Source organism: Patiria miniata, unplaced genomic scaffold (genome assembly GCF_015706575.1).
Source record: "Patiria miniata isolate m_02_andy unplaced genomic scaffold, ASM1570657v1 HiC_scaffold_19, whole genome shotgun sequence".
Lineage (NCBI taxonomy): Eukaryota > Metazoa > Echinodermata > Asteroidea > Valvatida > Asterinidae > Patiria > Patiria miniata.
In genome coordinates, this window is record NW_024037057.1 from 5,509,641 (window position 1) to 5,531,567 (window position 21,927).

Genomic DNA, 21,927 nt, shown 5'->3' on the forward strand with positions numbered 1-21,927 from the left:
TTGTCCTTTCTATTATCAAGAACCGAATCGAGTTCAAGATGCACTTTTTTCTTGCCCTTCACCAAGTTTTCTCTTTCGCTCCCAACAAGTGTTAAAGGTTATCACTTTAAGATAAAAACTACTTTATTTCTGGTTTTTGAAGGCTGCAAACCTCCGATTCTGAGTTTCTTTTCAGCGCATAGATATCCGGTTAGCGAGTAGACTTGTTTGCAGTACTTAAATATGGAGGGAAGTAATTATTTTTCTTCTTCAGGCTAGTTAAATAAAAATTATGTTAATATGCGTGCACTAAACGATTCGTGTTGCTGAATTAACATGGCAAGTGATTTGAAATAAGTTTATTGTTCAATTTTCAAAGCCAAAAAAAATCGGCATTACTGTGGCATGTTATTAAGGGTCAGAGGTCTCAATACAAATTGTCCCGAAATTGTTCAGATTTCTCTCTATTTCCATAAAAAAATTGTGCTCGAGCTAGTCCTACTAATACATGACATAAATTAAACGTTGTTCTGATTCATGGCTCCGGAGGATTTCTTAAGGGAAGATAACATTCGACAATTATTCCCGACTGACTGACGCATGCGATAATTGACTATACTTTAAATAATTATGTGAACTAATCATTATGAGTGTTTCTTTGTTCGATATATTTAAAAGTAGAAAGTAAAAGTAAACATAATTTTGTTATTGGCGGAATAATAGAAATTTGAAAATCTAATAAACTAGAAAATCTATAATACATGATAAGCACCGACAGGACATCTTTAATCATTCGGCAATAAAGAAACTGTGTGCAGACCAGCACGCGCGGTCTAAAACATGCAGTCCGACCATTAGGCCCCCCCCCAAAAAAGTCTCCGGTTTCTGGTATGGAGCTTGCCCAAAAAGTGATGCGGCGACGCGGCTTTTCTTTTTTTACCTGATTTGTTTTGCTTCAAATGTCGGCTGATGACTGCAAATGGTGCCCGACTAAACTTAGTGCAAATATATGGGAGTCCAAAGAGGCCACACAAAGTTTATTCTTGACCATAACCCAATCTAAAAACACGTTATAAAATTGGGCAGCAGCAGGATTCCAGTCAAACCAGTGAGTTTGGCGGTTTTGAGACATCATCTTTTGTTGAAAAAACACCTTTTTTTCATTTTGCCGACGCGCATGGCTACGGCGACGCGCGCGCATACCAGAAACCGGAGACTTTTTTTTGGCCTTTGGTCATGTTGTGAATGCCACACTTATGATTCAGTAACTGAAAGACGATGATCTTCACGCGGCGCAGGTATGAGTTGATGGAAAAAATACGGACACAGTCCCCAAGCCAGATATAGTCGTGTTTTGGGGGTCGGTTTGGGTCGATTTTCCTCGACTTTGGTCGGGTCGGTCAGTTTTTACGGGGCTCTAATCAATTTTGGTTAAGACGGTAGATGCTCTATATATTAGCGGTAGTACAAGTATTTGGATGACAATTAATGTCACCACCTCCTTTTCCGATGTTATTCAATAAAGACCAACACAGGAATAAGCAAATACCTCAGAAAATCAGATTTGTTTGCTTTTTCTTTGTGTTTAATTTTTCATTTCCTTTTGGAAAATTTCAAACTAAAAGGCATCTATTGCATTGTAGTAACGAAGAGGATCAAGCAGAATGTGACTACATCATCTGAGGACCAGAGGCAGGGACAACAGGGAGCTACTCATCGAGACAAACCGCAACCAGTGACTGGGACAGAAAGCAGATCAGGTAAATAATTACACAGAATCCAATGTAACGTTTTATTGTTCTCTCGTTTGCTATTTTCATTTCATTGTTTGTCCTTTCTATTAACAAGAACCGAATCGAGTTCAAGATGCACTTTTTTCGTGCCCTTCACCAAGTTTTCTCTTTCGCTCCCAGCAAGTGTTAAAGGTTATCAATTTAAGATAAAAACTACTTTATTTCTGGTTTTTGGCGGCCGCAAACCTCCGATTTTGGGTTTCTTTTCAGCCCATAGATATCCGGTTAGCGAGTAGACTTGTTTGCAGTACTTAAATGTGGAGGGAAGTAATTCTGTTTTCTTCTTCAGGCTAGTCTAATAAAAAAAATGTTAATATGCGTGCACAAAACGTTTCGTGTTGCTGAATTAACATGGCATGTGATTTGAAATAAGTTTATTGTTCAATTTTCAAAGCCAAAAAAAAATCGGCATTACTGTGGCATGTTATTAGGGTCAGAGGTCTCAATACAAATTGTCCCAAAATTGTTCAGATTTCTCTCTATTTCCATAAAAAAATTGTGCTCGAGCTAGTCCTACTAAAAAATTACATAATTTAAACGTTGTTCTGATTCATGGCTCCAGAAGATTTTTTAAGGAAATATAACATTCGACAATTATTCCCTGACTGACTGACGCATGCGATAATTGACTATACATTAAATAATTATGTGAACTAATCATTATGAGTGTTTCTTTGTTTGATTATTGAAAAGTGCATGGAAAGTAAAAGTAAACATAATTTTGTTATTGGTAGAATTATAGAAATTTGAAAATGTAATAACTTAGAAAATGTATAATACATGATTATAAGCACCGACAGGACATTTTTAATCATTCGGCAATAAAGAAATTGTTTGCAGTCTGCATGTTTGAAACATGCAGGCCGACCATTAGGTCATGTTGTGAATGCCTGCACGGTATGGTTCGGTAACTAAGAGAGACGATGATCTTCACGCGGCGCAGGTATGAGTTGATGGGCAAAATACGGACACAGTCCCCAAGCCAGATATAGTCGTGTTTTTTTTCGGGTCGGCTTGGGTCGGTTTTCCTTGACTTTGGTCGGGTCAGGTCGGGTCAGTCAGTTTTTATGGGGCTCAAATCGGTTTTGGTTCGGATTCGGTTGATATCTTTAATGTTTTGGGTCGGTTTGGTTGACCCAACAAAGTCAAGGAACCCGACCCGATGCAGAATACTAGTACGCACGTCCCTTTATCTTTGGACGTCACAACCGGACTATCTTTAGGGATAATCAGAAAAAAAATGTACACGCTCTCGTTCTGAATACATTCTGACAATGAAAATTATGACTTCAAATTAAATTGAAGGCACTTTGTTCATGTTGCAATGTCATTGTATTCTTTTATAGGTACACTACCTGACGACAAATCCATATGGAATCAATCCAAGAAGATTGGAACACGTTGGGAAGAATTGGCCTTAAACCTGGATTTTTCTAAAGAAGATATTAATATAATAAAGGCTGATCATCCCAACAATACTGTAAGGCAGTGCTTTGAGATGTTAAGCGCATGGTGGAGAAAGCAGGACAATTACACAGAAGCAAGACGGACGTTGGAGAAGGCTCTGATTGATTCGGGCAGGCAAGAATTGGATCGGGGCATATCAGGTATGCTCAGTAACTGAACAAAGTTTGGCAATCCATACACTTACATTTGACAATGAAAAAAATGAAGTTGGAAACACCAGATAAATCAAGCCATTAAAAAAGCCCTAAAGTATCCACGAAATGATTTTTTTTCTGACACAACGCCAAAGCAAATGTGCCTTTTTAAAAATAGTTAAATTTTCTATGTTTATTCGACAACTGAGGGCGCTGTTGCTGCGAAATCATTTCAGGAAGACGGTGTTTATGGGATTTGTGCACAAATGTGAACCCCAAACTCTGCTCATTGATACCCCCTTGAGAAGGTTTGCTCATTGGCTTACTGACAGGTAGGGCCTACTAACACAACAAATTAATGAATAAAAAAAAACATTTTTAACTGCAAAATATCCAAAACTTTTCGGGCACAAAGATTTTTGCCTGATGTAACATCACATTGTGCTCACAAGTATTAAAATTTGCATTAACATAAAATCCAAAAAGGCACCATAATAGTCTTGAAAACAGCAATTTGGAAATTTAAAATACGGTTAACTGGGATACAAAGGTGCATTACAAAAATTACATTGCATGGGCCCTTTAAGCACTGCAACATCAAGGGGAAAATTAATGAACTTTTCTTTGCCCCCATTACCGCTGACAAATACACACCTGATGTCGTTTCTTTTCTTTTAACAGCCGCGACGGGAAGAGCGCAATCCAGTCCGAGTGATGCTGCTGATCAGTGCAGGAGTGAATTAAAAGACCGATATACTACCACAGGTAGCTACGTTCAGCTAATCCCCTGGGTCGATGACGACATGAAACATATCAGGGATATATATACAGAGTTACAATTAGAAAAGGGTGACCAGGATGACATAGAGGGCGATGTTGCGGAGTATGGGGGCATTTTCCTCGTTAAAACAAAAGACGGGAATGTGATTAAACGCGGCATTTTGAGTGGATCACCTGGGATGGGGAAGTCAACCATTATTGACAAAATGGCGTACGACTGGGCTGTAGGTGGTGCACTCGGACAGTTTTCACTTTTGTTTGTCTTGAAAATGTCCGCTCTCAAAGAAACGTCGGAGCTTGTTGAGTCGGTGTTTTCTCAACTTTTAGCAGATGATACAGCTGTAGATAAGGGTGGCTTGGAAGCATTCATTAAAGACAATGGTAGTAGAGTGCTCATTCTGATAGATGGTTTTGATGAATTCACGACAACAAACCTCGAACCAGAGAAATTTGGGTCCATTCTAAGAATGCTTAATCGAAAATTTGGCAAAGAATGTTTTGTAGTTGTAACAACACGTCCCTCACACTTGAACAAATTGAAGAGCAAATCACTAATTGAGAAACCTTTCACCCATGTGAATGTTTTGGGATTTAGGAGGGAAGATATTGGGCAGTATGTGAGAAATTTTTTCCCTGCAAAGCTTGATGAGGCTGAGGGACTCCTTGATAGGATTCGGTCATCGAATGTCCTGTCTGATTTAGCAAGGAGTCCCATGATACTTCTGCTAATGTGCTTATTATGGAGGGAAGAGGGAACACTACCTGATACTTTATCTAGATTGTTCAGTGAGGCAATCAGATACATATTTCAAAGAAAAATGTCTGAATTATCAGAAGAAGCAATATCGGAAGTGGTGATTGCAATCGGCAAAGTTGCTTTAGAAGGGCTTGTTTACCCAGAGCAAAGGCTTTCATTTCAAGAGGGAGAGTTTGACGAGAGTGCACTTGATATAGCAATACAAGCGGGCATTCTCACTAGCCAGAGGGTCATTAAGTGGCGCGGCACGGACAATAACGTGCAGTTCATTCATAAGACACTTCAAGAGTATTGCGCAGCTATATATTGCCAGAGTCTTTTAAGGAAAGGCGGTGGGGAATTTCAGAAGATTCTTGATAAAATTGGATATCCTTGGAATTTTGAGTACATGCTGCGCTTCTGTTGCGGCGACAATCAACAATGCACAAGGCAAATAGTACGGATGCTGCACGAGAAGAATCTGCAACAGGAATTGGCCTTGAATTGCTACATGGAAAGTCAGTCAAGAGGTTTGTTATCAGATTTCGTGGAGTTGTTTTTCACTGAATCTATGTGTATATGTCACTATAGCAACGACTCATTAAACTCGCTCGCGTGGTTGCTGCAGCATGTTGCCGAGCACACAGAGCCCTCGGGAGTAGATTACCTCGCTAAAGTACGTGGAGTTACATTTGAGTGGCTTAACTTGTCAGGGTCGATTGAAGTCTTGGCGCGAGGTCTGACTACAATGAAAAATCTTCAAAAACTCAGTTTTAAGGAATGTAATTTAATTCCGCGTAATTTGGGAGATATTTTCTTATCTGTTGGAGAGATGGTGAATGTAGCAGAACTTAACCTCTCACGCAATGATGGATTGGGTGGTAACGGCGGAACGTGGGCGCCTAGTTTGAAGTCGATGACTCACCTGAAGAAGCTTGACATGAGTGATTGTGGCATTATAGGTAGCGATGTGAAATATATCGCTGAATCAGTAAGTCGAATGCGGAATCTGGTGCATTGTGATGTTGGTAGTCGGTATGAAACGTTCCGTGTTCAGCCATGCAGTAATGGCATACAACTGAGCATTACCGGGTTCTCACTATCCGGCGAGGATGTGGCGGATACATTACAGTCATTAAGTAATCGGAGAGATTTAGTCAGTTTGACCCTTGATAGTTCCTCATGTATCAGGACCTCTACCTCAGGATACATGTATAAGGTGAAATGGCTTGTTCAGCCATGCGATAATGGCTTACAACTGTACATTTCCAGTTTCCCACTAACCGGCGAGGATACTGCGGATGTGTTGCAGTCATTAAATAATCGGGGAGATTTAGCCAGATTGACTATTGATGGTGTTTGCGGTCTGGGTGGTTCCGCAAGTGTCTGGACTCCAGTTTTGCAAAACCTGACGGAACTTCAGAGGTTAAAGTTAAGTGATTGCTCATTGCAAAGCGCTGACATTGAACACATTGCTGCAGCATTAGGTCAAGTATCAAACTTGGCCAATCTCAACCTTTCTAAGAATTCAAACTTGGGTGGTAACGCAGGAACGTGGGCGGATAGTTTGCAGAGGATGATGCACCTGAGATCACTTGATTTATCGGAATGTGGCTTAAATGAACAAGATATACCACATATTGCATCATCGATTGGTGAGATGTCCAACTTGGCCGATCTTGACCTTTCAGGCATTAATGGATTGGGCGGTAATGCCAGAACATGGGCGTCTAGTTTACAGTCGATGATTCACATAAAGAAACTTGAAATAAACTACTGTAGCATTTACAGTGGCGATTTGAAATATATCGCTGAATCAGTAAGTCGCATGCGGAATCTGGAGTATTGTGAGTTCACAAGTTTCCCTGAGGTGTGGAGTTTAAAGTTGGAGGTGTGGCGTGTACAGTCACTGGGTAATGGCATAGAGTTGAGCATCAAGGAGTTCTCACTCACTGTCAAGGACTTGGCGGAAATACTGCAGGTATTCAGTAATCACAGAAAGTTAGTCAGATTGACCTTTGATGGCATTTGCGGTCTTGGTGGTTCCTCAAGCATCTGGGCCCCACTCTTGCAAAACCTGACGGAACTGCAGACGTTATATTTAAGAAATTGCTCACTGCAAAGCGCTGACATTGAACACCTTGCTGCAGCATTAGGTCAAGCACCAAACTTTGCCGATATCAACCTTTCAATGAATTCGAACTTGGGTAATAACGTAGGAACGTGGGCAGCTAGTTTGCATAGAATGATGCAACTTAAATTACTCGATTTATCGAAATGTGGCATAAATGAACAAGATATGCCACACATTGCATCATCGGTAGGGGAGATGCCAAACTTGGTCGAGCTGAATCTTTCAGGCAATGAAGGACTGGGTGGTAACGCCAAGATGTGGGCGGCTAGTTTGCAGAGAATGATGGACCTTAAATTACTCGATTTATCGGAATGTGGCATAAATGAACAAGATATACCACATATGGCATCATCGGTTGGGGAGATGCCAAACTTGGCCGATCTTAACCTTTCAGGCAATAAGGATTTGGGTGGTAACGCCAAGACGTGGGCGGCTAGTTTACATAGGATGATGCACCTTAAATTACTCGATTTATCGGAATGTGGCATAAATGAACGAGATATACCACATATGGCATCATCGATTGGGGAGATGCCAAACTTGGCCGATCTTAGCCTTTCATACAATAATCGATTGGGTGGTAACGCCAAGACGTGGGCGGCTAGTTTGCAGAAGATGATTCACCTGAAATCACTCGATTTAAGGAATTGCAACATAAATGAACGAGATATACCACATATGGCATCATCGATTGGGGAGATGCCAAACTTGGCCGATCTTAGCCTTTCATACAATTATCGATTGGGTGGTAACGCCAAGACGTGGGCGGCTAGTTTGCAGAAGATGATTCACCTGAAATCACTCGATTTAAGGAATTGCAACATAAATGAACAAGATATACCACATATGGCGTCGTCGATTGGGGAGATGCCAAACTTGGCCGTTCTTAGCCTTTCATACAATAATCAATTGGGTGGTAACGCCAAGACGTGGGCGGCTAGTTTGCAGAAGATGATTCACCTGAAATCACTCGATTTAAGGAACTGCTACATAAATGAACAAGATAAACCACATATAACATCATCGCTTGGGGAGATGCCAAACTTGGCCGATCTTGACCTTGCATACAATTATGAATTGGGTGGTAACGCCAAGACGTGGGCGGCTAGTTTGCAGAAGATGATTCACCTGTAATCACTTGCATTATTGGCATGCGACATAAATGAACAAGCTATACCACATATTGCATCATCGGTGTGGGAGATGCCAAACTTGGCCGATCTTGACCTTTCATGCAATGAGGGATTGGGAGATAACGCCAATACGTGGGCGGCTAGTTTGCAGAAGATGATTCACCCTCACCTGAAATCACTCGATTTATCGGAATGCGGCATAAATGCACAAGATATACCACATATAACATCATCGCTTGGGGAGATGCCAAACTTGGCTAATCTTAGCCTTTCATACAATAAGGGTTTGGGTGGTAACGCCAAGACGTGGGCGGCTAGTTTGCAGAAGATGATTCACCTGAAATCACTCGATTTATGGGAATGCGGCATAAATAAACAAGATCTATCACACATTGCATCATCGGCTGGGGAGATGCCAAACTTGGCCGATCTTAACCTTTCGGGCCATTGTTCCCTCCGCGCGCATTTTGTATCCAATGCTCTCCCCCACGTAATATCAATCGTACGAATTTGAAATTTGTCACACGTATGAATCATAAGTTTTGGAACAACTTTACACGTTAATTTCTGACGAAAATGTTTAAATCTCATTAAAATGGAGGCAGTTTTTTTGCATATGCCCTTTTGCTGGGAACATTTTAGTCATTATGCGCTATTGCATAAGGGCATATGCACATATGCCCTTCTGCCGGGCACACGACGATATAACATCATCGGTTGGGGAGATGCCCAACTTGGCCAATCTTAACCTTTCATTCAATGAGGCATTGGGTGGTAACGCTGAAATGTGGGCGGCTTGTTTGCAGCAGATGATTCACCTGAGATCGCTCAATTTATGGGAATGCCACATAAATGAACAAGATCTATCACACATTGCATCATCAGTAGGGGCGATGCCAAACTTGGCCAATCTTAACCTTTCAGACAATAAGGGATTGGGTGGTAACGCCGAGACGTGGGCGGCTTGTTTGCAGAAGATGAATTACCTGAGATCACTCAATTTATGCGAATGCGACATAAATGAACAAGATATACCACATATAACATCATCGGTTGGGAAGATGCCCAACTTGGCCGATCTTAACCTTTCATTCAATGAGGCATTGGGTGGTAACGCTAAGACGTGGGCGGCTCGTTTGCAGAAGATGATTGACCTGAAATCGCTCGATTTATCGAAATGTGGCATAAATGAGCAAGATCTACCACCTATATCATCATCCGTTGGGGAGATGCCGAACTTGACCAATCTTAACCTTTCAAGAAAATGGGACTTTGGTCGTAACGCAGGAACGTGGCCGGCTAGTTTTCAGAGGAGGATTCACCTTTATATGAGAGATTGTGGCATTGACAGTCTCGGTAGTTCCGCTGAGGTGTGTCGTGTTCAGCCATGCGATAGTGGCATACAGCTTAGCATTCAGTGGCTCTCAGTATTAACGGGCGAGGGTATGGCGGATATATTACAGTCATTCAGTAATCGGAGAGATTTGGTCAGGTTGACCCTTCGTGACATTGATGGTTCGGGTGGTTCCGCAGAAATCTGGACCCCACCCTTACAAAACATGACAGAACTTCGGGAGCTGAATTTAATCAATTGCTCACTGCAGAGCACTGACATTGAACACCTTGCTGCAGCAGTAAATCGAATGCCAACCCTAGAATCCCTCAGCCTTGAGGGAAATAAGTATATTTCTTTGATCGGCTTTGTACAAAGATGGGCTCAATGCCTGAAACCGATGATGCATGTTAGAAGCCTGAAATTGGGTAATTGTGGGTTGACAGAAGAAGATAAGAAGCACATATCCGAGGCATGGAGAAGTGGAGTTGATTTTGAATCTGACGAGGAATGGAAAGGAAAATCTTCTGAAGATGACGATGAATGGAAAACTGAATCTTCTGAAGATGACTATGAATGGGAAAGTGAATCTTCTTACTAGATGCCCTGGGCATCTAGTCATGGCCAATGTATGTCTGCGCTGAGATATGCTATGTGAAGCGCATGCACAAGTAGCCCATAACTTGAGCGAGCACGAGTATATGATGCAATTCTGAAGTCAATTAGATCGAATCAGTTTTAAAGTCACAACTTGTCGTGAGAAACCTAGGAAACATAGTATTCTACTGAATCCAGTCATTTTGTGTGAACAAAGTGTACTACGCACCAATCGAAACACGCGGTGAAACAAAAAGAGAAATGATGCATATTCATTCATTATATTTAAAATTAATTGGTATTCATAATCAAGCCAATCCGTTTCTAATTAAAAATAAAGAGGTAAATTTGAGCCAGGTATTGTTATTGACCAATTCACGAATCACCTGGATCGATTTTGTTTTTCTCGAGTTCTCTTCAGTATATATTTTTGGAACTCAAGCAAAATGGTTGAAATATAGAGGCTTGGTGCTGGTTGTGAAGGAATATATCTCTCTAAACACATACACAAATGTAAACACACACGTCTGCAAGATTGGAGATGCATATTTCATTCATAGACTCTCTCAAACTACTTTATCTTAGTAAACATAATAAGATACAGTAACAATGAAAAGAGGCTGCGGTTGTTTGATTTAGTAAAGCCTTGTTTGGTGAACAGCCTATCATGTATGATTGTACCTAATAATTGTATACTCTAATCACTGGTTGATGTCGCCGTTGACTTATTATTTGTGTACGCCTGTTACAGAATTTGCTCAATCTAATGCGAATATTAATATGTGGAATATTATTATGGCATGCAGTCAGTAAGAAATATCAAGATTACCAGAATGTGACATGCTGTTCTAATAACTTGTACATATTTTTGATAAACTTAACTTTGTCTGAGGAATCGAACTGAAAGTTTGAAAGTGTACATATTTATACGTTAATATTGATTGTGCCACAAGAAGAGCTTATCCATAACCGTTTATTTTTGTATCAAAAAAGTCTCTCATGACTTGAAGTGTTTACATACACGTACCATTTGAATTGTGTATTTGTTTAAAATGGCAGAGGCAACCTTTCCAATGCGACCAGTCTTCAAAGACCAAATATGTACGCATGCATAGACAGTATACCTGTATAATGCGGCCACTCTCCGCCATTCCTCTATGTGGGTGTTCACGTTATGCTTACGTTGACAACGTTAGAAAAGTTAAAACAGATCAATATTGTATTAATGTCAAATGGTGTCTGATGGGGCAAAATACGCGGAATTGCAACATTTTGTCAAAAGCCCTAAGCCTTAAGACACCTAATTGGTGATAGTTGATATAAAAACCAACTAATTCTGAAGTTTTGAGTTTTAGCGGACGGTAGTTCCTAAGACACTAAGGCTAATGTCAAGAAAAACAATTCAATTTTTGGACACTCACTTATGAAAAAGAAATGGTGGGCATTTTTTGTTGTTATTGTTCAGAATTTTGAAAGGAATCATACTGTTGACAATAAAAACAATTAAAGGAACGGTTAATGATTTGAAAAGAAAATAATGTTCTGTAAGTACAAAAATTGCCAGTTTGCAATATTTGTATTTTGTGAAAGTTTGTCTTTCAATTAAGTATGAGTTTACTTTATGTATAATGAACAGTATTGAGATGATGTTTGATTTTTATCCTGATGGAAACAAGGGATTTGATGCCTATGTACATGCAATTGAAATGTTATGCGAATCATTTGGACTGGCCTGAAATAAGCAATTGACAAATAAATTTTGTAATGGAGAAAGAATAAGAACAATTTGAACTCGTGTCTTATTCTTTAAGGCGGACCGGAAGAAAAAGTTTAAGGTTGCATATAAGTAAATGAATTGTCATACTAACGAGAAATGTCCTCTCTTCGAAAATCGGAACACCACATCTTCACCTCAAATAAAACCTTGATTTAATCTCTTGAATTTGTTTTTTTTTATTAACGAGGGCAGGGCTTTGCTGTGTCATGTTTGATTGTTAGTTATAACGTGACGCTGGATGTCAACACCGAACAAAATACCAATGCATTTAAATAAATGACTAAATAGCTAACATAATAAAACAAATCAGAAGATGAGTCATAAAAACAAACAAATAAATAGTTTGAAGCAAAAATAGATGTATTTCTACCCAAAATAAAAAGATGACAGAAAATTGTCTTGCAACGTTGAATAAGAAAACTGAATGTGTTTGTGCAGATAACTTACGTTGCAACATCACAGTCAACACAAAACATACGCAAAACTAATGACGAAAGAGAAGTTCTTTTTTACACCTGAGCACATCAACGTCTGTACTTTTTTTTTATGACGATCCAGGAGCATTAAATTTTGATTTACAATTGGTGTAGAGGACAAGACAACGAGAAAACGTTTTTCAACAATATCTACACTATTTCACCTAATTTAAAGAACAAGTAAAGTTGTGTTTTTCTGAAATCGATTTTGGCGTCAAGTTGATGATATGTTACTTACGATCATTGACCGCGTATTGGTCTATTTCTGTATGTCACTTGCATGCTGGAAGAGTCGTCTTGACTAGTGCCATTGCGGTCTTCCAAAACCACCCAATAGATACTTGTGCACAGGCTGTTTGATCTTCAGTTGTTATATATTAACGGTTCTAAGGACTTTTTGTCCCACAAGTACATGTATAGTTTCTGGTTACGCTTGGCTGTACTGGTTACACATAGCCGTGAACAGCGGCATATATTGTCCATTAGTTTGCATACTCGTAGGTTTTCAACAGCGCCCCAATCATAGATGGTACCAGCCCCCCCCCCCCCCCTATGATTTTACAGAGGCCAAGTGTCCGGAGAAAAACAAAAACTTGTGTACATTTCAGCACGGATGTGCAAGTGCCCTTTTCAAGAAATTTTTACCCCCCCCCCAGTAAAATTGACCTGGCTACGCCTCTGTTAAAGCGCCATTAATGCGTTATGACCACGGCAGTATTTGCCATGGGCGCTTATCTATTCACGCAATATTCCAAAAGTCAAGAAGTGAAGTGTTTAAACGAATATTTATAGAGTCTGATGCCGCCGAAAGAGCGTACTAGGTGTGTTTCTAGCAGTGGCGTAAATCTGTGACGGAGAGTGGGGGAATGGGGGATGACCAAAATCAAGAAAATTGCCCGGCCTTGGAAATTTGATAGGAGGGGGGTGGGGGGCACCACATCACACCACGGGCGCTGATCATGATACAGAGGCACATCTTTAATGTATACTCCCGCTTACATCAAAATTACGCATTTGAAGCTTTTGTACTTTTTTACTTCATTTATCAGTGCTAAAGAATAGGCTACATAGGGACTTTCGAAAAATTCTTCAAAATCCGCTTTTTTGGTTTCTCACTAAGAAATTGTAGTGAGAGGGAACGTTTCAAAAAAGTTGGGCATTTATACCCCATGTCCCGCGGCTTAACGCCCCTGGGTCCAGTAATCGGCTTCGTTCCATTTTGGCATCTAAAGAGTTTGAGGCCTATGACTCAATGGAATCCGGCTCAATTCGGACCCTTGTTCTGCTTCAGCAAGATTAAATCGATTAATACGAAGCAAAAATTTGAAGAATATCCAATTGGTTGTGACTTTAAAACTCAAAGAATGATCCTCAAGTAAGAGATGAAGCCGCAGCCGGGAACGGATCCGTGCATTGGAAAACCCCCAAAGATAAACCCATGATCTGGTGTCCTGCCTCGCCATGTGTAAACCAGTTGACAAAAGATCACGCCAGGTGTAATCTGTGCTACCTTGCCAGGGTTCATTATCAAAACGAAACTAATTATGAGGATCACGAGTTACAGTTAATATCATAATTGTGTTTACTTAGAGGGGCGTATAGCAGATCTGCATACAATCCATCGCAGTAGGCCATCGAACACCAGTTGAGTACATGGACAATTACCATTGAGTTTACTTTCTGTGAGTGCATCTTCAACTCTTTCTTCCAACGTCAAACCGGTAAATACCAAGATGTCGCAAAAGACCATTCAGGATTTGAATGCCTACATTAAGGCAACAGCCGTCGTGTACGACCACTCCAACACCAAACTCGTCAGCAGGAAGACTAAAGTCAGCAGGCGTAGGAAGGAAGCGTTTCTTTCTGTGCTTCCATACAGGAAACCGTCGTCTGATCACCACTCCCATGAGAGAAGGACTTCATCATCCCGCAAACCAAGACGCAAACCTGCGAAAGAAAGGTAAGAGACTTTGTAAAGGATGTTCCTAAAAGAAAACTCCAGCTCTCTTAACATATGTATTTAAATTTGCAGAGACTTAAACTCGATGTCACATCTCCGGGATTGGCCCTTCCCAAGAGATTGACCTCCGGCAGTCCAACCAAGACATGAAATGATCAGCATTCAATTACACAATGGGAGGTGATGCCTCATTTCCCAATATAGTAACATTAATTTACAATATATTTACGAAATTTAGAAGCAAAATCAAATGAAATGTATTGAAATTTAAAATGTCTGCTCGTGGACCTCTCGTCAGTGCTGTACATGTTAATACATCTCTCTAGTAAAACAGCGCAGGTCCAACGATGAGGCATTAATCTTCTTGAAACGTCTCGTTGTTTTTTTTTGTTTTCTTGCAATGTGTGCCACAGTGGTCAGATAGGTGGGGATGATTATGTGATGCTTCTCCGAAGAGGACATTGTATGTAATTTTTTAAAAACTATTTATTTATTTATTTATTTTATTGGCTACTTCCATTTTCTATTGTCTGTTTCTTTCTTGAACGTATATAAATTACCATTTTATAAACCCTTTTTTCTCTTCTAATTTCCATTTTGTTCCATTTCTTTCTTGGACTCATATATAAATATATACGTATATAAAACTCGGCATCGTTCTCATCTGATATTTTGTCTGAGTGAACACTAAACACACTTTTCGTTTTCATACATTTATACACTTTTTTGTCTTCTTAGTTCACCCATTCTTGAGAGCCAGAAATGATTCGCTGCAAAACAATGCAGGGCAAAATATTTATCTTAAGTAGTTCGCCTGTGAGATAACAGAAGAAATTCAAACTGGATACCGTATACCCCGGTGTTCTACAGTGTTTGGCATGATACCTCGTCTTCAGATATCCCTCTAATTTTTGCAACCCTTCTAGCTGAAAACTTTGCCTACGTTGGGTCACAGAAGTGGACTGCCTTGTCTACTTTTTATGGGGAGTGGAAGTATGGGGCGGCGAAAAGAAGCGTGAAAGAGCCTATATATAGGTGACAATGGGAGTCAGTGTAGTTCTTGGCAGAAGGCAAGGAGATCCACATCTTAAGACTCTTTAGGGTCCTCCAAGAATGGGAGAGATGCGGGTTGGTGACTGTGTATCAATTCCGTTCTGGTAGTGTGGACAGCCTTAAACATTTATCATCTTATGCAACCCACACGAGCCTCCTCAGTTGTGAATGCCGAATACTCGTCGTCCAACTGATGCTGGGCAACAACATTCAGCAAAAATATGAATTTGTTCGTTCTATGCATATTTTACTGTACGGTACCTTTATTGTTGTAAATTTACAATCTAAAACTGCTCACTGCTGCTTTGCGTGGTGCGTTTTTCTGCATAATTACCCAATAATTGGGCAATAATTCCAAACGTACATTACTGTTAATCAGGTCAAACTGCTGTGCGTCACTCCCAGCAGAAGGCGTTAACAGTAACAGAGAGTGACTGTCCACTAACGGACACTATTGAGCAGTTTTATCACTTCATGATTTTGCAATTTCTGTTCCTCTTCAAATTATTTGATTGGCCGCTGCCCTCTCCTCGGGATATCCCAGTGAAAGTCCACATCAGTCCGAAATCGTTCAGTAATTTAAACTCAAGACAAATATTCCATCCTTTTCCAGGCAATGCCGATTAATTCTGCGAGTCCTGGAAGCAAGTCAGTGCGGGCACTGAATTGAAACACGCTACAGCAGTGAAAAACTCGACAGGAGCCAGCACGTCTGTTTATGGCGTTAATAGAGGATTTTCTTTTGTTTCTCTTCCCTTTTCCTTTGTTTGACTTTTCCTTTGTTTCTCGCAACAACTTTCATTGGTTTTGTACACGTTTTCTAATCGAGGTCGTCCTCGATTTGGTTCCTGTCCTCGATTCGCCGATCATGTGGCATGTGTGTGTCCTCGATTTACACCATAAACAAACGCCGAGTGCACCATTCCAAGACGGTTCAATACATTATATAAATGGTTGGGCCTGGCAGCCCCCCCCCCCCTAAAAGATCTTCTTGCTTTCTTTCTTTCTTTCGTTCTTTCTTTCAACTTCTGCATTTAACAAAAAACAACATTATTCCACATCAAATGAATCAGTGTTAATCTCTTTCTTTAAAAAAAAATCAACAAAATATTACATAAGTTTTTCTCGGTGAAAGTAAAACTCTTGTCAGTCATGTTGTCATCATTTACAATATTGTTGAGTTTTCCTTGAGCTAGTCTTATCCTACTTGTCGGCTCGATATCTGCTCAAGAAATCTGATCCAGGTTTAAATTTAATTTATTTCCCAATCAATAGCAATATATTTACCTTGGAAAATGTAGCAATTTCTTAGGTAGGGTCACTTGGAGAAACATGAAACATAACTTGCTTGAATTGTTTTAGTCTGTGTTGAACGCGGCAATCATTTTGAGTAATTAGAGGGACAAATGTGCTTCATGGAACGTTTAAAAATCATATTTGAGGAAAATATCTGTTAGGACCAAAACAAAATGAAACGTTCAAAAAAAGGAGGTTCTAATTTTCGAATATCAGTATGTTTACACTGTTTAAAATTCTTCAGATATTTACCGAAGGAGACCATTTTAATCATCTTGGCCATAAATAAAGAAACTTGGTACTGATTGCTTCCCTAACGTTTGAGTATTTTCAGAGAATAAAATAAAGGGAGTATGTTCTCTAGACTAGGAAGGATGGGTTCTTAAGATGTTCAGTTCGATGCCCATAAATAGGATCCAAATTTTAATTTTCCCGGTCAATTTAATAGACTTGGCAGCTAAATTGATGACGAATCACCTTTTTTACGCACGAGTTTGGATGCACGTTTATATCAACATCAGTTAACTAAATAGATCGTTCAATTTAAATCTAAAGGCATGCGATTTCACTTTTCAACTTTTCAATTCAAAAATAATGCATTCAAATTAAAATGTCATATTGGGACACGCAAATTCGTTCTGTCAGTTCTGGAATTTGAATCGCCAATTAGTGCACTTCCAATGTTTAATATTGTCTTTTGTTAGACAATTCCAACGTCAGTTGAAGCAAATTCAAACAGTGAGCACACGTTTTTGTCCCGGAGTATTCGATTTCGTCTCGTCTAGGCCAAACGTTGTTATTCAGAAATCCAATGAATTGATTTATATAAGACGAATTCGATCTCTGAATGCTGCCATTCGGCAACAGCTTAGATGAATTTGACGAATATTCTTTACCAGGCGACTCAAGAGGGTGACCAAACTTTAAAATTGAATGGTAAATGACTGAATTGGTTTTGTTAAAATCGTGTCAGATTTTTCGTGGACGAAATTAAATGATAGAGTTGGTGAATTTGAATGAATAATCTTTTCAAATAGCCGGGAAAACATATCAATTATATAGCTCTCAAACTCCACGAAGATTGGAGGCCTCATTTGAAATAGGAAAAAAGACACAATTATGCCCCTGGACTTATTTTTCTTTCCTGAATGAATTTGATTTATTTTAAGAGCAACCGGTTTTTTTTCTATTTTGGGCGTGGCTGTTCTATTTTTGTGGTCAAATACTCGAAATGTTTCGTTCGACGAGTTATGTGTTTAGTGAAGACATTTTATATTGCTAAAAAAATAGCAGTGAAAAAAAACCAATTCATGGTGAAACTCAAAAAATAGCACAAGAGAGCAACTTTGCAAAAAGGCGTTCAACCAATTATTGTTGCACAAAATTTACCCGTCGATAAAACGTTTTCGAGGCTGCATTTCGAAATGATTTTCTGTGTTCTAAGGGCATACCGATGACTTGAACGTTTCAAAGATTGTACTTAGAAATGAAAATGGGCCCCGAAAAGTTCACTGACTTGGGCCTATTATCTAAAGTAACGCCTAGTTTCCAAGGTCCAAAAACTTAAGTGTTTACGGCGTTTATGCGAATATTTACTAAGTCTGATAATGGATAGATAAAGCCAAATATGAGAGTGTTTCCAGTGCACGGCTTCCTTTTCACTTTGGCTTCAGAGGAGTTTGAGGCCCCTGATTTGGGAAAATCTGGCTCAATCCGGGCCCTTGTTCTGCTTCAGCAACATTAAATCATTCAATACGAAGCAAAAGTTTGAGGAATATATCCATTTGCTGTTGACATTAAAAACTACAAGAATGACCCTCAAGTCAGAGACAAAGCCGCAGCTGGAGACGAACCCATGGTTTGGGAGGCCCCTCAAGATAAACCCATGATTTGGTGTCCAGCCTTGTCAGGTACAAACCTGTCGAAACAATACCAGGTCAGGTGTAGTCCGTGCTACCTTGCCAGGGTTCCTTAAATACCAAAACCAAAATAACTATTCGCATCACGAGTTAGAGTTAAGTGTGTTTACTTAAAGGGGCGTATAGCTGATTTACATACAATCCGTCGCTGTGGGGCATCGAACGCCAGTGTACATAGACAACGTAATGCTACACAGCTGGGTTATGATGTACCCGCAGGGGCGCAAATCCAGGGGGGATGGGGGTGTATATCTCCCCCACAAGTTAGACCAGGGGAATGGGCTATTGAATCATCCTCCCCCACACTTGTTCGTGATGAGAAAACAAAATCGGATTGTGAGGTATTTTTCGAACATCCCAACAACCCAAATGTATTCAATAGCACTGAAAAGTGGAGAAACGAAGTACAAAAGCTTTTAAACTGCGCTGTTTTGATGTGAGCATGTTGATATGCAAGATTTCTGAAGAGCGCCCCTAGTGTAATGTGGTGTCCAGCCAGCACCCCTCCCCCGCTTTTTGAAGTTCCACGGCCGGGCAATTTTTGGATTCTTGTCATCCATCATCCCCCACTCGCCGGCACAGATTCACGCCACTGTGTACCCGTACCCCCTCCCCCTGTCAATTTCTCTGAATCTCCAGTGGTACTTGACCAGAATATACATCAGGCACCCGATGCCTCTCCTCCCTCTTATCGAAAATACATTATACCAAAATACTCCTCTTCTACGCTCGCATCGTGTTTTATTTTTGAATCGTTTTATTGAGCACGATATAAATCAAAATATTTCCAATTGAAATACAATTTGATACAACAGCAATAGTCTATACACCCAAGTTCTGTCAGATCTGAATGTAAAAGTGTCCACAGTTTCACATTAAACGCACCATTCCATCATGACGTGATGTAGTTTAAGGCTGGGCAACAAACGTCCAAACGTTTATTGTTAATCTGGACAAACTGCTGTGCGTCACTCCCAGCAGAAGGCGTTAAAAGTAAAAGTGAATGACTGTCCATAAGGCCAAACAAAAATAAGTCTCCGGTTTCTGTTATGCGCGCGCGTCGCCGTAGCCATGCGCGTCGGCAAAATGAAAAAGGTTTTTTTTTTCAATGAAAGATGATGTCTCAAATCCGCCAAACTCACTGGTTTGACTGGAATCATGGTGCTGCACAATTTTAACGTGTTTTTAGATGGGGTTACGATCGAGAATAAGCTTTATGTGGCCTCTCTGGACTCCCACATATTTGCACAAAGTTTAGTCGGGCACCATTTGCAGTCATCAGCCGACATTTGAAGCCAAAAAAGAAATTGGTAAACAAAAAACGCGTCGCCGCACCACTTTTTGGGCAAGCTCCATACCAGAAACCGGAGACTTTTTTTGCCTAAACAGACATTGAGCAGTTGTATCACTTAATGTTTCGCAATTTCTCTTCCTTTTCATATTATTTGATACCAGTCATCGAAAGACATCACACATGAATAAATAATCTAAATTTACTAACAGTGATAGTTTGTTTAAATCTTTGTTTAGATACGACAATATTTTGAGTAATTAGATTGAATAGTGCTACAAAAATATATGTTGACGGAAAGATAGAAGACTATTCCACGTTTTGGAGTCCTTAACATGAGTAAAGGAAGTTCTAAATTTGGGAACTTGATTTGCTGATCGAGGACTATGAACCATTTAAAGACTATTTTAATCACCTTAGAAATAAATAAAGGAAATTGGTTTTGATTGTTTTCCTTAAGTTCATTGTACTTCAAGAAAATTATATAAAGTGTGCTCTGCATAGGATGAGTTCGTAAGGATTCTTAAGTTCGAGGCCAATAAATAAGATTGGAGTATAGCCACACTAAAGTGTTCAGAGGGCAAAGTGAACATATCATCGATCACAACCCGTACAAAATTCGTGAATTTAAACTGTGTCCATTAAATATCATTTGTAAGGATAATGATTTGTACATGTATAATGTATATTTTTGGTTTTGGAAATGCTAAAGATGATATTTTTTTAAGATTCAAAGCAAAGCTTAATACATCTTAACACATTTGTACCGTACAATTCGGGTCGAGTATTTTGAAAGAGTTCCTGGAGAATCCCATGATAAAAAAAAGATATGTGTATGATCAGAGGAGGAGGTAATGCCTTGTAATAAACAATAATTAACTGTAATCACATTGGAATATTTTTACTATTAAAACTCTCATAAAAGCGATTTTGATATATACAAGTACTATCAAAATTGACGTAAATTCCCACTTTGCCCAGGTTCAGTAGTAGTGCGATGTAGGAATATTAATTATGGGTAATTTTAACACCCCTTTTTTACGGCAAATTAAATCAAAATTTCACGAAATTCCCACTTTGGCCAGGTTCGGTAATAGCACAATGTGAGAATATTATCAGTGGGTCACTTCAGCACACCTTATCTATAGAAAAGTACATCAAATTTACAAATTCCAACTTTGACCAGGGTCAGTAGCCGTGCAATGAAGAAATATTAACAATGGGCAGTTTGGCTGTTTGGGCATAATATGCTTCTGCGTAAATGTTCGCATGACAATCATCAGAGTAAATTGAAAACTTCGTACAATCGTCAATGTGTAAGTTTTGGATGCATTCCTACATTGCCGGGCGGTATTGGAATTCCGACATCCGGACAAAATGTGAATTCCAACGTTGCGCAGATTCCCACCTTGTCCGCGACACTTAGCTTTCAAACCCCACGCGTGATGGGTGCATAAATATGCACCAATTGCTCTTGTTTTTAACCCAAAACAATTAAATTATATCTTAAAAGAATTCGTTTGATTTCAATGTGGGCGTCTGTTCTATTTTTGTGTGTGGTCAGGCCGGATATAGTTCGCAATTCGGTAACTGATTGTTTCATGCTAAAACACGATTTTCTGAAATTGTTAGATGCATTATGCGAAGTGAACACATCTTATTTTGCTATACAAAAAAGAAAAAAATATTCGCCGTGAAGCTCGAAAATAGAGTGACTTTAAACAAAAAGGCGATGAACCATTCATTGTTTCACAACAAAATAAAGGTTTGTGAGGCTGCATGTTGGAATGATTTTATGCCTTGAGTGCATGCTATACTGAAAACCTGAGAGTTGAAAGATTGTACCCAAAAAGGAATATGGGCCCCTACAAGCTCACTGACTAGAGCCTATTATCTAAAATCACGCCATGTTTCCAAGGTCCAACAACTGAAGTGTTTACGGTGTTTTTGCGAATGTTTACATAGTCTGATGCTGCTGGCTAGATACAGCCAAATATAGGCGGGTTTCACGGGCTCGGCTCCCGTTCCGTTTTAGCTTCGGGAGAGTTCGAAGCCCCTGACTAACGGGA